The 16451-nt window shown below is 43.4% G+C and overlaps 1 long non-coding RNA gene across 8 annotated transcripts in view; it reads right to left on the reverse strand.

Annotated features, from left to right (window-relative positions):
• LOC104003756 (uncharacterized) overlaps nt 1-16451 on the reverse strand; it is a 248053-nt gene that overhangs the window by 120626 nt on the left and 110976 nt on the right. For all 8 annotated transcript variants that reach the window (XR_008541791.1, XR_008541787.2, XR_008541790.1 and 5 more), the window contains one exon: nt 5897-5979. This is a non-coding gene — a long non-coding RNA (uncharacterized LOC104003756). The remainder of the gene's footprint in view (nt 1-5896; nt 5980-16451) is intronic.

The following is a 16451-nucleotide window of genomic DNA, read 5'->3' on the forward strand; positions in this document are numbered from 1 at the left end:
AGCTTTATGGTACTTGGTGCAGTGCAGGTTATGAGCTGAGCCTCATCCTCATCCTGGGCACATACTTTGAATCCTAGTTTTATGGCTAACTAGACATGTGACCTTGGGCAAATGACTCTGCTAGCTTTACACAGAGGAAAGGAACAGTGAGGGATTTTCCCTTATAGGATCTGTTTGCCTACAATCATCAGCTTTAAAACTTAAAAAGACCCATGTGCTTGTCTCTGGATGCACTGAGGAAGGGGCTGGGGGCATTAGGACCCCCACCACATTCATGATTGGGGTGTTCAGAAATTATAAGATGCTCATCTAGCCTTTTAATTATGTTAATGTTTTGATCCGTATTTGGCTATCAACTTCCTATCTTTTCTTTACAGCAACCAGGCCAGACTATGAAGAGCAAATCTTCATTTGTTCACTCAAAAAATTGTTTTTTCTGATATTTATGGAGGATCTACTGTGTGATGTATCTAGATCCTCAAGATACAGCATGAACAAAAAATAAAATTTTTGCCCTCATGAAGCTTATAGTCTAATGAAGGAAGACAATGAAAACATTTTTTAATGTTTATTTCAGGGAGAGGGGGAGAAGATAGACTGTTCAGGTGGCAATAAGTTCTGTTTCCCAGTAGGAAAACAAATGAAACAAGAATCAAGCAGTGGAGAGTGAGAATATTGAGGGCTGTGGCCATTTTATATAAAGACCTTTGACAATAGGCAAGCGTGCAAATGATGCAAAGATGTTTGAAACCGTAATCAGTGAAGGCTAGCTTTAGTTCCTCTTTGTCTGTTCCCCTGGAGCTAAACCATCTCCAGGCCCCTGAGGGGTCTCCTGAAACACATGCAATTCAGACAGGCCAGGTGCAAAGCATGTGCCAGACAGGCAGGCAAAGCCAGACCTCCTTCAGACCCAAGCAGGGAATGAGTTATAGTCAGGGAGAACTGACTCAGAGAAAGTCTTCACATTCTCCAGCCCTGAAGCGTTTGACCATGGCTGCAGATTGGAATCATCTGGAAAGATTCCCACTCCCCCGCCCCACCCGCCCCACCCAAGACTGAGTCTTGCTCTGTCACCCAGGCTGGAGGGCAGTGGCATGATCTCGGCTCACTGCAACCTCTGCCTCCTGGGCTCAAGCAATTCTACTTCCTCTGCCTCCCTAGAAGCTGGGACTATAGGCATGCATCATCAAACCCGGCTAAATTTTAAATTTTTAGTAGAGACGGGGTTTCACCATGTTGGTCAGGCTGGTCTCGAACTCTTGACCTCATGATCCACCCACCTTGGCCTCACAAAGTGCTGGGATTACAGGTGTGAGCCACCACACCCGGCCAAAGATTTTTAAAATACGGTTCATCTAGCCCACTCCCAGAGACTCCAACTGGAGTCTAGGGTGGGTGTCATGTAGTGTCTTCTTAAGGCTCACTAAGTGATTCCAAAGTGCAGCCAGGGTTGGGGACACCTGCCTGGAGACCTATGCAGGGCATTAATCATAGAAGACATGGAGGTGGCAGGATTGGCCTCAGGGGCTGGGGAGTGGAGCTTGTAAGAGGAAACTCAAAAGAGGTTAGAGCTCTTTTCTTGCTGGAAGGTGCTCCTTGGAATTCCTGCTTTGAGGATTGTTTTGCATCTTGGAAGTGCTCTCCCAAAGCAGCTGAAGGTGCCAAAAAGTAGAATCACCACCATCACCATCCCAGAAACTCCCATCCTTGAAGCAAAAACTGGAAAAACTTAGGAGTCCAGAGGAAAGGGGCAAAGTCAAGCCCCCAGAATAGTTGCCTTCCCTTCTAGCCCAGACAAAAGTAGCTCTCGCAGTCTCCACATTCACTACTGGCCCAGCCTAGCTCACCCCCATAGGAAATGTCACAGAAATCTGAGGCCAACAAACACCCAGTGAGAAATCAAGGGCAGCCACTGCCTCAACTGTCCTCTTCCCTATTGGGGTGATCATGGATCTTAAGGAACTTTTCAGGGGCTGGGGATCTTGGCCAACTCTCTCTCCATTAAACATAGCTAAGGAGTTCATGACAGGAGACAGGCAGGTGAGTGGCAATTTAAAAATAAAGGAAAACAATAGCAAAGCACGCACTAGGTACTGCCGTGATCAAGGATGCCTTCGAATGCTTAACCTGCATCCCATTTGGAATCCCAGCACTATTGGACGTGTGCAGTAGGGTCTCCATTTTGCAGATGACAAATTCAGGGTCATAGAGGGCAGGTAAGTTGCCTGATATCACACAACTGGCCAGACCTTTCCAAATAGCCTCATCTGGCTCCTAAGCAGTCACAGAGATGGACCCATGTTGGCCAACACCAGTGAAGACCCTTTGAGGTTGAATTTGTAGACTGTCTTCTAATACCCACAGTCCTGGAGCTGTGCTCTGAGGAGCCGGGGTCACTCATGGCACTGTTGCACACAAAGATATCTGACCTGGCTCCTGGGAACATTTTGCATCTGCCAGGCAAGGCCAAGGGAAACTCCTCCCGCATTTGCTTTTTGTAAAGATTTTGGAGGGTTAAGTTTCCAGCCTCAACAGGCTTATCAGAGAAACTCCCTCTGCTACACAGTGAATCACAGAATAAAGTCAAACCAGCTGGCAACCCTGCTGTGCAGGGAGCCTGAACTTGATTCAGAATCCAGGGAATGAGCAGAGGGTAATGAGACTGGTGGGAGAAGGGGAAGCTAATGGGAAGGACTCATTTCTTGCTTTGTAGGGGCTGCTGCCAGACAGGGTGAGGAGGCACCCAAGACTGACAGCTTCTGCTTATGGATTTCAGCCACGCAATGATATTTTGCTTCCCCAAGCACACCCTCAACGTGACCTATATTTGGGTGTAATAAAAATTGCATGGTGGGTGGATTTTCTTAGCAACACATGTTCTTCTGACCTTGCCTGCCAGTTCCTAGGCCCTAAGTGCACAAGACAGCAGATCATACAGATGCACCCTCTGCCTCCATTCAAACAAGGTCAGTAGCCAACTGTGGGCCAGTCCCAGCCCTTCTCATGAGCCTTTGCACCAAACTCAGCCCAAGGAGATCCTGAGTAGCTGCTCTGGGTCAGTAGAGAATGTCTTTCTAGTTGGAGAAACCAGCATCTCACCCATGGAGGTATTTTATTATCACTAGATTGCCAAAATGCTCTGCTCATCAAGAAATAAGAAGAGGGGGCTCCGTTTTCCTCCCATCACACCTGTTTCTCCCAGTTGCCCTCATTCAGAGGGCAAGTAATACATTTCTCAGAACAGTATACAAATTCTCAGATCCAGCCCAATCAGCTCTGTTTCCCTCAATGCTGCCCCACTTGCCCCTGCCTTTCTCGTGCTTTCTCCAAGGCCCTGACTCCAGCCTCACCCCTCTACCTTGATGCACCAACTGGCCATCTTCCCAGTTTCCCATCTTTGGCTTTATTTCCTGAACTCTCTCATCTTACCTCTGGCAGAACTCAGCACAGACTGATAATTCAGTAATAAACCTTCAGTCTGGCATGTCCAAGACAGTTACCATGTAATGTAATTGGAGAGGGAAACCCTGGATGAATCTGTTTCATTGCTTCTCATTACCCATTACAATTGGATAATTTTGAGTCCTGAAGACTTTTCAATTCAGTTTACTGGGCATATACTATACACCTATTATACACTTATTATACATCTACTAGATATGTGTATAGTACTGGGCTGGATGCCCTATGAGACAGATGATGGCACAGAATGTTGGTGCTCAGAGAAACCAGCAAAAGAAATTCTTAATACGTAACCTATGGAGCCCTGGGGTTATTACATGGATGGCTCCAAGTTCTCTAAAAACAAGACAGAAATTTTTATTTCATAAATTTCCCTCATGCTACATTGTAAATTGCCTATCTGGGAAAACATTTTTATGTCAAATTATATTGTTAAGGTACTGTTTTCCTCTTAACAAGTGCTACAATCATGGTCATCATTTTATGGTATTTAGAATAGAATCTCAAAGTGATAGGAAAGAAGAAAACCTACTTGCAATTATGACTCCAACATGGCTGGTCTACATCAGTCCTAGCTTGACCTTGAAAATGTCAGCAAAGCTCACCTTGCCCATACTTTCATCACCAAACACGGCAGAGCTCCAAGTGGCTGTCCTTTTGAATGACTGTGATCTTGCCACAGAAAGCTTAGAGCCAATCTAACTGAGTTGTCACCTGACCTTTGTCCATTCTTAATCTAACATTGGACAGTATGAGTCACTGGAAAAAGAATGCTCAAAGCAAAGTCTACAATGTTCTCCTGAATAACAATGGCAACAACAATAACAATTAAAAAACAACACGGCAAGAATAATGGCTAACCTTCATTGAGTGCTTATTAAGTACCAGGCATTCTGCCAAGGACTATACATATCATAGTTCACTTAATTCTTTTAACACACACACACACACACACACACACACACACACACACACCCCACATTAGATATTCTGTCATTCTTCACATGTTTCAGATTTTTAAAAGACTAAGGCCTAGAAAGATTAAGTAGCTTTCCCAAGGCCACACAGCTGGGAAAGGGGAAACCAAGATGCAAATCTTTTTTCACCTACCTCAGAGCACAGCAACGCACCTCAAAGCTATAGCATCTTGCCCACCGCTCTCCTTAATCTTGGAATAGTGGGTTCCTGTGTTCCATTATTGGGAGAGAAATTTACTGGTGAACAAATGGATGATATCTTGATGCTGTAGGTGACATGGAATGGCTGATGAAGCTAACGTGGTTGCCCTAGGCTGCTGTGGAGCTACGAACAGTTGTCTGTTCTCTTCAACCCATTGGTGGAGGCACCAATCCCATTTCCCGGTGCTGGCATCAGCTCCTCTATCTCCTATGGTGATCTATTTCCCAGACCACAGCACAACCAGCCCCCTCCCCTGCCCCACAAGTAACTACATCAACCTACTACTGCCTCTAGCTGGATGTTTGGTGGGAATGATTCTTAACTTGAAAAAACTGCAATAATACTAAAACTTGTATTTGGCCCACCACAGAAGCCTTATCTGGAAGATGTAGAAGGTTCTATGGGAGAATTAAATTCTGTGACATTAACTGAAATGCTCTTCACCTGTATTTCACAACCCTGCCCTTCACCCCCTGCACCATGCCAACCAGCAGCAAAAACTTTCTGTATGTCCTACCCTCAGTGGAAAAGGATAATACAGCCTAAAACAAAACTCAACTGAGTTTTAGAATGCCAGTTTTACAGCCATAACAGTGACAGCAGTCTTAACAGCCTTGAGAGAATACTCAAGAGCTGATCTTTGAACAAAAGAAGGCATGGGCATTAAATAAATGATAAAGAAGCCTGAGAGGAGAGGTAACATATATGACATGGGCTAAGAAGAGGAGACAGGTTACCATACATTTGGAAGAGGGAAGTAAGAGAGTTGGTTATTGAAGTAAGTTCCAGAGGAAAGGACCACATTCTCACTCTTGCCCTTTCCACTTAAATCTGGAAAGGAGAGAGGATTCACAGAAACACCAAATGGCTTGGGGAGATCTCAGAGCATAAAATATCTGTATCTTCCCCTCCAGGGTCCCTTGGGGAGTCTGCAAACCTTGCAGAGAGGTTGTTCCCAGCAAGGCACAAGAGTGGTAGAGTTAACAATGGCAGAGGAAGGAGTCTTGATGGATGGGCCTGAAAGTGGCCTCATAGAATGGTGTCCCACTTACCCCAGTGGGGAAATGGGGGGAAAAGACACTAAGAGTTGCAAAGTGATTGTGGGGAGAGCAGAAGGGCTAAGAGATTGTAACTGGCCCAAAGGGGCCTGAGTCAGGATGAAGAAGAAACAGAGAGCATGGCCTATCAGTGGGAGTCCACATAGTACCACAGACACCACAGAAGCAAATGTCAACACATGGTGATAGGGACCCACCTTCTTCAGATATTTCATCGGAGATCAGCACGAACAAAGGATGATCATGGACCAGATGCCCTATGCCCATCTGATTCCTGTCCCTTGAGGAGAAACAAAGGAAAAAGGAGAAGCTAAGCATCTTGAGTTAATTGTGTATTTGTCCCAAAGAGACTGAGTATTAAACTAGACTTGGCTGAGCATACTTGGTTTTGCAAGATTAAGTTTTTTGCCCTTATGGAATTTGAGGCATGAGAGCTAAGACACTCTTTTATATAGAAATAAAGCAAATTAACATCTTTACAAACCTGAGTTGGGGTTTTTGTTTTTTTTGTTTGTTTGTTTGTTTGTTTCTTTGTTTGTTGAGGCAGAGTCCCGCTCTGTTGCCCAGGCTGGAGTGCAAAGGCGTGATCTCGGCTCACGGCAACCTCCACCTCCCGGGCTCAAGTGATTCTCTCGCCTCAGCCTCCCAAGTAGCTGGAATTACAGGCACCCACCACCACGCCCAGCCAATTTTTGTATTTTTAGTAGAGACAGGGTTTCACCATGTTGGCCAGGCTGCTCTCAAGCTCTCGACCTCAGGTGATCTGCCTGCTTCGGCCTCCCAAAGTGCTGGGATTACAGATGTGAGCCACTGAGCCCCGCCCAATCCTTAGTTTTGAGGACTGTTGTGACCATGAAAATTCAGCCCCCAACAAGTGCTCATGGAATTGCTAAGGAAAAATAAAAACCACAAAAACAGCTTCATTTTAGGGCATAGTCAAGCTACTTTGGGTCTTGGAACACTAGAAAAAAATAAATAGAAGCATCACTTCTGTTACACAGCATTCACTCCCAAGACATCAAATTTTCTCCAGTATTTTGAAATAGGTCATGGAATTGACAGCCATTTCCCTTCATCTTGCAGCAGTATGTAACTACTGATGCATTTCAATGAAGCTAATTCCTGGTTTTTTAATCTATTTTCACTTACACTATCAATGAAGAAGTCCTATTTTGCAAGTCCCATTGGGAATCTTCTCTTACCATCCACATGTTCACAATGATAAATGGTTTCATTCCCAAGCAATTTACTTAGAGGGGAAAAATGACACTCAGGGCACACACAAACATAAATATCTTCATTGCTTGGAAACACATCTGGGATAAGGGGGACCATTTTTCTCCCTCTCATAGCATTCCCACCTAGGCTTATAAATAGTAACATTTTCCCTCTCTTTCCACTTTTTTCTTTATTCCCATGATGGGAAAGGAAGTATCTAGCATTCAGTGATACAATTTTTCCCTACAGAGCAGAGGAAAAGAGTCTCTACCTAGCCCTCTTCCTTGTGTTTTTTTTTTCTCTCTGGCATCCACCTACTCAAAACACACACATTTTTAAGCTCCTGGAGGGGGACAGCTTCAATTCCAGATGGTTACTTTCATTCTAGGAGAGGATTATAGAAAGTCTGTTCAGACTACAAATGCAAAATGGGTTCCCATTCTAACTTCACCAATAATTAAGCTGGTATTTGATCTGCCCAATTTGACCCCAATGTACTTCTCTCAATTGGCTCTAAACTCAAAAGTGGGAGAAAGGTATAATATATTGGCCCCTTAACTCTTAAAAGCCTTTTGTGTTTTCCAAATATGGTAGATTAGAAAAATGGCCACAGATTAATCTCCTTCCCATACCCACAGCCTCACAAGGTAGTGTTTCTCACCAATTGTTGGAGTTTGGGTCCATGCCTTGAATGTGGGCTGACTAGTACCTTGCTTTGACCAGTAGGACAGGGGCAAAGGAACAAAAACAAATACTTGAAAAGTACTTGGTCTTGTTCTCACAGGCTTGCTCTCTGGCTATTCATGGAAGCCAGCCACCATGTGAACAAGCCCAGGCTAACCACCTGGAGGATAAGAAACCAACATGGAGAGTGAGCTCAGACATGCCAACAATCAAGACCAGGCTAGCTACTACAAACCAGCAGGCCCTTGCCAATCCACCAGCAGGAATGCAGATGCATGCACAAGCCCAGTTGAGATCAACTGAGCCCAGCTCAGACCAGAAGAACCACCAGCTGAGCCCAGCCCAAACCGCCAATCCACAAAATCATGAGCCAAGTTAATGGCTGTTGCTTAAACACTAAATTGTAAGAGAAGTGATACAGTGAAGAAAAAAGCATCAGATGACATTGCCCTTGGTTGCTTTCTATATCGGTGTGCTCAAGTGTCAGATCCAGCTGATCAACCTCAGAGAACTTCCTGTTATCCTCTCCTTGAACCACCTTTTTAATACTTATCAAGAAACAGGAGTAGAACTCAGAAGCCCTTATCTTGGGAGGCTCACCTGATTCTAGACGGTAAGTCTTAAAGCACTCAGTGGAACTTCTGGCACATAATCACTATTATCATTATTGTTATTATTACTTTGCAGATTAAAATGCTCTTTCTCAGAATAATCTGACAGGGAGAAATTCTTGGTGGACATTTTTGGCAAGTTGGATAAAGTAGTGGTTTGAATTCAAGCCCAGCATTCACCTTTATGGACACTGCCAAAAAGTTCCTAGCATTTCAGCAATTTTCACTCTTCTGAAAGAACTAGGAGGTGGAAAATTATCCTGTTTCCCAGTCAAGAAAAAATGTTTTTGTAGACTGTTGTACACAGTGACAAAACCTTGTCTGTTTCTCCATAAGCAGAAATCTGTAGACACCAGGAAATATAGCAGAATTCTTCTGAGGTTTACTAGTGTGTAGACAGCCTTACGATTGAACTGGATTCATAATCCTTGCCTTGCTGACACAGGTGGCATCAAGAATGAAGAGCCAACCTCATTAACTCTAGGACAAAGGGGATTATACGAAATAAATTCAACTCAAAGAATCTTAGAGGATTCTGGGCCTCCTTGACACACATCTGACCTTGTGTGGCAAAGTGAGTTCTGGAAACAATAATGGGGTTTGTTACTTACCTTTCTGAGTCACAGTTTGGGGACTTGTTGCCAAAAAAACAATGTTGAAATGATTAGATTGCTGAAATGATGCTGTCATGCAAAGACAGCTCCAACATTTCTATTTCTTTTTTAAGTCAAACAGCAGGCTTGTCACTGAAATGTTACTTTTCAGCAGAATTTCAATTTACATTTTTCATTCATTTGCAAAATTTGGATTTATTGCTTTTTTAAGGAAGAAAGCAGTAATATTTTGTGGAGGATGGCAGGAAATGAGACAAATAATTTTTTGTAAGACTTGTTTGTATGGTCTGTCCATATGAAAAAAATGAAATTCCCATGCAATAAAATAAATTACAAGCAAAAGTTTGCTGGTATATAGTTCCATGTATGTTTCTGCAGAGAGAAATGATAGCTTTTTATCAGTTGATCAGAAGGGGGGAAATGGATTAAAAATATTTATCAGAAAGAGGAAATGGGCAATAATATAGCAGTTAAAAAATGTGTTCAGGAGCCAGCATTTTTTACTTTTTGCCACTTACTAGTAGAGTGATTTAGGAAGATAAAAATATGTCTGGGTTTTTTTAGTAAGAATGTGGCTAATAATGCTTATCCTATAGGGGAGTTGTAAAAATTTGATCAGATCAGATATATAACTGGGATATAGTAGGCACTCAGTAAACAACAATGTACTTTCTGTCCTCTAATTGAGCCCCTTGTGTTATATTTAAAACCTCTCACAATCCAAACCCAACACAAATTCTCAAGAGTTTCATCTATCAACACTCTATATGTTTTTATCATATATCCCAGCAGCCCTGGCCTGCTATGTGGTTTCTGTCAACTTCCCTAACCCCTTCTTACCAGTAAAATAGGTACCTACCTCATGGAATCACCATGAGGATCAAATGACATTATATATACAAAGAACTTGGACCAGGGCAGAGTGTATGATAAGCACTCAATAAATGTTAACTAAATATTACACTTATTATCCTCATCATCATTATTACATACCACACCCTGACCTCTCCTTTCTCTGTATCATCATAGATGACACTTTATTTTTCTCAGCTTTCCTACATCCTGCTCATGTGTAAGTCTCAATTCACTGATCCCTCCCAGGAATGGCTGAGCCACCACGCCCCCTGATCCATGTGCCTCTCCTATCTCACATACCATATCACTCTATGGTTCCCTGCTCATCTGTCTGTCTCTCTAGCTAGTCTGTGAGCTTCTAAGGGCAAGAATTGTGCTTTCTTCATCTCTGTACTGCCAGGGCCCAGCACAGAGCCTGGCTTATGGCAACTGTTCAGTGAATAATGGAGCAATTGAAAGAAAGAATAAATGTATGGATTCTATCTCCTTCCAAACAAGCATAGTTCTTATTTAATTTCTTCATTTATTTTAACTATTTTAGTTTTTGGTGGAAAAAAATGATTTAAACTGGTGTCTTCATCCATCCATTCAGGCTGTTAATAACAAAATACCATCGACTGGGTGGTTTATAGACCACAGAAATTTATTTTTTACAGTTCTGGGAAGTCCAAGGTAAAGACAGAAGAATAGTTGGTGTCTGGTGAGGACTTTCTTCCTGGCTCATAGATGGTGCCTCCTCACTGTGTCCTCACATGGTGGAAGAGACTAGTCAGCTCTCTGGTGTCTCTTTTAAGAGCACTAATTCTATTTATGAGGGCTCTAATCTCATGACCTAATCACTTACCAAAGCCTTCACCTTTTGATACCATCACTGATATGGTTAAGCTTTGTGTCCCCACCCAAATCTCATCTTGAATTGTAAGCCCCATAATCCCCATAATGTCCACGTGTCAAGGGAGAGACTAAGGGGAGGTAACTGAATCATGGAGAAAGTTTCCCCCATGCTGTTCTCATGATACGGAGTGAGTTCTCACAATATCTGATGGTTTTATGAGACTCTTTTCCCTTCACTTGGCACTTCTTTTTCCTGTCACCTTGTGAGGAAGGTGCCTTGCTTCCCTTTCACCTTCCACCATGATTGTAAGTTTCCTGAGGCCTCCCCAGCCATGCTGAACTGTGAGTCAATTAAACCTCTTTCCTTTATAAATTACCTAGTCTTAGGCAGTTCTTTATAGCAGTATGTAAATGGACTAATACAGTAAATTAGTACCACAGAGAGTCGGGTGCTGCTATAAAGATACCCAAAAATGTTGAAGCAAATTTGAAACTGGGTAACAGGCAGAGGTTGGAACAGTGAGAAAGTTTGTAACTTCCTAGCAACTTGTTGAATTCCTTTGACCAAAATGCTGATAGTGAAATGGACAATGAAGTCCAGGCTGAGGTGGTCTCAGACAAAGATTAGGAACTTCTTGGTAACTGGAATAAAGGTGATTATTGCTATGCTTTAGCAAAGAAACTGGCAGCATTTTGACCCTGCCTTAGAGATCTCTGGAAATATAAACTTGAGACAGATAATTTAGGGTATCTGGCAGAAGAAATTTATAAGCAGCAAAGTGTTCAAAAGGTGACTTGGGTGCTCTTAAAAGCATTCAGTTTTATGCATTCCAAAAGAGATGGTTTGGAATTGGAACTTATGTTTAAAAGGCAAGCAGAGCACAAAAGTTTGGAAAATTTGCAGCCTGACAATACAATAGAAAAGAAAAAAACATTTTCTGAGGAGAAATTCAAGCCAGCTTCAGAAATTTGCATAAGTAATCAGGAACCAAATGTTAATTACCAAAACAATGGGAACTGTGTTTCCAGGGCATGTCAGAGGTCTTTATGGCAGCCCCTCTCATCACAGGCCTGAAGGCCTAGGGGGAAATCGTTGTTTTCTGGCCAGGGCTCAGGACCTTGCTGCCTTGTGCAGTCTCAGGACTTGGTGCCTTGTGTCCCAGCCATGGCTGAAAGGGGCCAACATACAGCTCAAGCCATTGCTTCAGAGGGTGCAAGCACCAAGTCTTGACAGCTTCCATGTAGTGTTGGTCCTCCGGGTGCACAGAAGTCAAGAATTGAGGTTTGGGAACTTCCACCTAGATTTCAGAGGATGTATGAAAACACCTGGATGTCCAGGCAGATGTTTGCTGCAGGGGTGGAGCCCTCATAGAGAACCTCTGCTAAGGTAGTGTGGAAGGGAAATGTAGGCTCAGAGCCCCCACACAGCATCCCCAGTGGGGCCCTGCCTAGTAGAGCTGTGAGATGAGGGCCACTGTCCTCCAGACCCCAGAATGGTAGATCCACCAACAGCTGGCACCATGCACCTGGAAAAGCCACAGGCACTCAATGCCAGCCCATGAAAGCAGCCAGGAGTGGGCCTGTACCCTGCAAAGCCACAGGAGCAGAGTTTCCCAAGACCATGGGAACCCACCTCTCACATCAGTGTGACCTGGATGTGAGACATGGTGTCAAAGGAGATCATTTCAGAGCTTTAAGATTTGACTGCCCCACTGGATTTCAGATTTGCATGGGGCTTGTGGTCCCAATATTTTGGTCAATTTCTCTTATTTGGAATGGATGTATTTACCCAATGCCTATACCTGCATTGTATCTAGGAAGTAATTAACTTGCTTTTGATTTGACAGGCTCATAAGCAGAAGGTACTTCTGCCTTGTCTCAGATGAGATTTTGGACTTGGAATTTTGGCTTAATGCTGGAATGAATTAAGATTTGAGGAACTGTTGGAAAGGCACGATTGGTTTTGAAATGTGAAAGGGACATGAGATTTTAGAGGGGCCAGGGGTGGAATGATATGGTTAGGTTTTGTGTCCCCACCCAAATTTCATCTTCAATTGTAATCATCATAATCCCCAAAATCCCCATGTGTCAAGGGAGAGACCAGGTGGAGATAATTGAATCACGGGGTGGTTTTCCCCATGCTGTTCTCATGATAGTGAGTGAGTTCTCTCACAAGATCTGATGATTTTATAAGGGGCTCTTCCCCCTTCACTTAGCACTTCTCCTTCCTGCTGCCTTGTGAAAAACCGTGCCTTGCTTCCCCTTCACCTTCTGCCATGATTGTAAGTTTCCTGAGGTCTCCCCAGCCATGCTGAACTGTGAATCAATTAAACCTTTTTCCCTTAAATTACCCAGTCTCAGGAAGTTCTTTATAGCAGTATGGAAAGGGACTAATACAGTTTCCTTGGGGATCTGAATTTCAACAAATGAATTTTGGGGGGAGGCAAACATTCAGACCATAGCAAGTGGTTTAAGCAAAAGGGAATGTATCTCTCAATTAAGAAGTCCAATAGACAGTTCCTGGCATACCTGGATACAGGTATTGTACCCACTTCTAACTCTGCTTTCCTCCACGTTGGTTTCATATTGATACAGCCTCAGTCGTGCTCCCTTTTGGTGGCCAGATGGTCATTGGTGACTTCAGACTGCATATTCCCAGACTACTTGTGCCAAGGCAAATAACTTATTCTTCCCAATAGTTCTATAAATGTTCCAGAATTGAAATTAACTGGCTAGATACCCTCCCCTAGAGAAAGGTAGTAAGAACTCCATATTCTCTAAAAGACTAGTTGCTTCCCAAAGGAAATTGGGTGTGGTTACCCAAAGAAGAAAATATATAGGCTCAACAGGCAAAAATATACTTGTCTATTGCAAGTTTCCTCCCTGTCTGTAGTCCTCCTTGCTCCTAAATTTTCACCTAGAGAATTGGGCTTCCACCAATACTAACCACCTGCTTTCTTCTTCTCAGTTTGTGGTAGCCTCTCTCTTACAATCTGTGACACTTTGAGAAGACCCACTAGCCACCCTCAGTCTGTGCGCCCATGGCCTGCTTACTTAAGTCACATCTGTGCAGCTTCCTGATCACACTCAGTGCTGGAGTTTTAGAGGTCTCAATACTGGACACCTCTTTCCTGCCCTGGTGCAAGACCAACTTAGAAATAAGCAAAAGATTCAGGCAGTTGGGATTTTAAAAGTTCCCTTCCCCACAGACAACAGTTGTTGGAGAACAAGACTTAAATGAGTAGCAGCAATGGGTTTCCTAGTATTGCACATTAGAACTGGGCAGACTTCTCTACCTGGTCACACAGAGTGCTGAAAGCCTGCTGGCTTCCCCATGGAGCCTGCCCCAGAAAGAAAAAATTGAAAACATGAAAACAACTCTACTCCTACAGCATTCAGGAGTAGAGTTGTGCTTTCTGCAGGCAGGAAGGAATCAAGAGAAAAACAGAAAGTGGCCACGCCAGGGATGCCTAGTTCCTTCTCCCAAACTAACCAATCAAGTAAGTCTCTGCTCCCCCAGAGAAGGAGTGATGGACGTGTGAGGGAGAGATGCCTGTGTATTACACCAATGCATGCTCTTCTGCATGCAGTGGGAGACAAGAGTCTCCCCAACAATCAACCTGGGTCTGGCTTGTTTGTGCATCACTGGTGCTGTAATCCTGACAAAGAAAGCACCTCCTTTCCAATCATGTTCTCTTTGTAAGCAGCTGGAAGTAATCTATAGGGATGTTGTCACTCTTTGGACACCCCCAGGAAGATTCCACCTCCAATTCCACAAGTAGCAGGATGGGGCATGGGAAGAGGCTGAAGGGGAGGGGGCAAGTAGCTGACCCATTAAAATCAACTTGATGGCAGTTCCTTTTGTCTCCCAAAAAAACAAAGTGTGTGTACTACCAAAGATTTTTGCTGACTCTTGGCTTCTTTGCTTTTAGTGCTATTGTTCACCCTGGGGATTTATGGCAATTCTTACCCCCTAAAAGAGATCTCTGTAAGAATGCCCATAAATTTAGGAGGAATTGTTTCGATTTTCCTTACTAATTATTTTGCCTCTCAGTTACATATCAGCAATTTTTAAAGTCATAGGATGTTTCTTAGATACAATGGAGTATGAGACACAGGGCTCTGGGATCCAACAGATACCTAATTAAGAGTAAATCAGGTAAAAGCACAGATGGGGAACCTACTGCACACAGAAGATGGCTCTACCTGCCATGGGAGGACAGGGGGGAACAGAAAAGTAGTGTCTGACCTTGAAGCAATAGCCATTCCCAAGGCTACTTCCATGAATACAAAATGACTTAGCAAAGCAAGGACATTTTAATACAGCAAGTTTTGTTTGGGATATTTCCAAATATATCAGACAGGGGTCTCTTGATGAGTACACAAGGGAGGCATTTCTTTCTGTTCTCTATACAAGAAAAATCTAGTAAATCTAGTATTTTACTGATAAATTATTTTGTTTGCAAACAATGAGCCATGAATATCATACAAGCTAATTTTGGTTTTCTTTTTTATTTTGGCTGCCAGGGAGCTCAAAACCAATATTCAACCCATTTCTAACAATTGTATAGGAGCTTGTAGCAGGCATTTTACATACTAATCTTAGTTTTCCTTGGTTCTCCAATCCTAATGGTCCCTTCATCCTAATTTGTTCATCCATTTATGGTGGCCTGCTCACTGGGTTACAGAGTCCCTGGCCTTCACAGGTTCATAATTTTAGAAAGCGGCCCCAGCTACCTTTCTCTGCTTCTCTGCTCAATTTCAGAAGATGTTTGTCATTACAGAAACCTGGAAGCAGCCCATGCCTGGAAACAGGTAAGGGGTAGCTGAGATAAGGAATGTTCTTGAGTTTGGGTAGAAGAGAAGAGACTAGAAAAAAATCCCTAGAACAAAGGCTGAGAGTAGAACAGAGTGTGCACAGCCAGGAAGGGTTATAAGCATTACAGAATTGAGTAGAAGTCATGAACAAGGACTTCCCAGAGCCTGGGTTGAGGTAAAGGGACAGAAAAGGATGGGGGTACTTACACATGCTGTGGAAGATACAATACTGGGAAGGAGAACATATATTCCATGAAAGCAGGAGACACATTGTCTTGCCCATTACTGTCACACATGCCAAGCATGGGATTGCATTCAACTAATCTATTTTCAATGAACAAATGCCTCAGTAGGGATGGTTCATTCGTGATCTGCTTCTCTCTTGACACCTCTATACCTTGACTTCAACCTTCCTTTCATTCTCTGATGCAACAGTGTTGGAGAAGGCAAAGTAAATACAGTGACCTAGAATCAACAGTTGCAATATTAGTGAGCCCTCAGCATGTTGGGCTAGCCAATGTACCAGGGGAGAGACTGATGCCATCTTACTTATGATTCTGCAGAGCTTAGCAGTTTAGCACATAGGCTGTAGATCCAGATACCTTGGGTTCATCTCCCAACTCTGATACCTGGCATCTGTAGGACCACAGCCAAGTTATATGAACACTCTGTGCCTCAATTTCCCCATCTGTACAATGGGGATAATAACAGTAGCAACTGAATAGGACTGTTGTGCAGACTGAGCCAAGATATGTGCCTGGTATATAATAAATACCATATAGGTGCTAGCCACTATTTCTAGCTAAAGACCTGGTCAGCTATGGCTCATACCTGCATGGTGATGCTATAAACTTTACTCTTTATAGTGAAGCAGACACTGGGAGCCAGGGTGATACAGAGCATGGGAACAGAGCTATAGAGAAAGGGAAGAGGTCAACAGAATCGGGTATCAATGAGGACGGGGTCAGGAAGGACAGAGTGCACCAGCAGAACACTCATCTGGGAATGTACCCCTCCAAGTCCTCATTGGCTGGGATTCAAACATGAGACCCAAGTCTCCAGACCAGTCTGGAAAGACCAAGTCAGAGGGCCAGACCTGGAGGGTCTGGCACCCAAGG

Source organism: Pan troglodytes, chromosome 23 (genome assembly GCF_028858775.2).
Source record: "Pan troglodytes isolate AG18354 chromosome 23, NHGRI_mPanTro3-v2.0_pri, whole genome shotgun sequence".
Taxonomy (NCBI): domain Eukaryota; kingdom Metazoa; phylum Chordata; class Mammalia; order Primates; family Hominidae; genus Pan; species Pan troglodytes.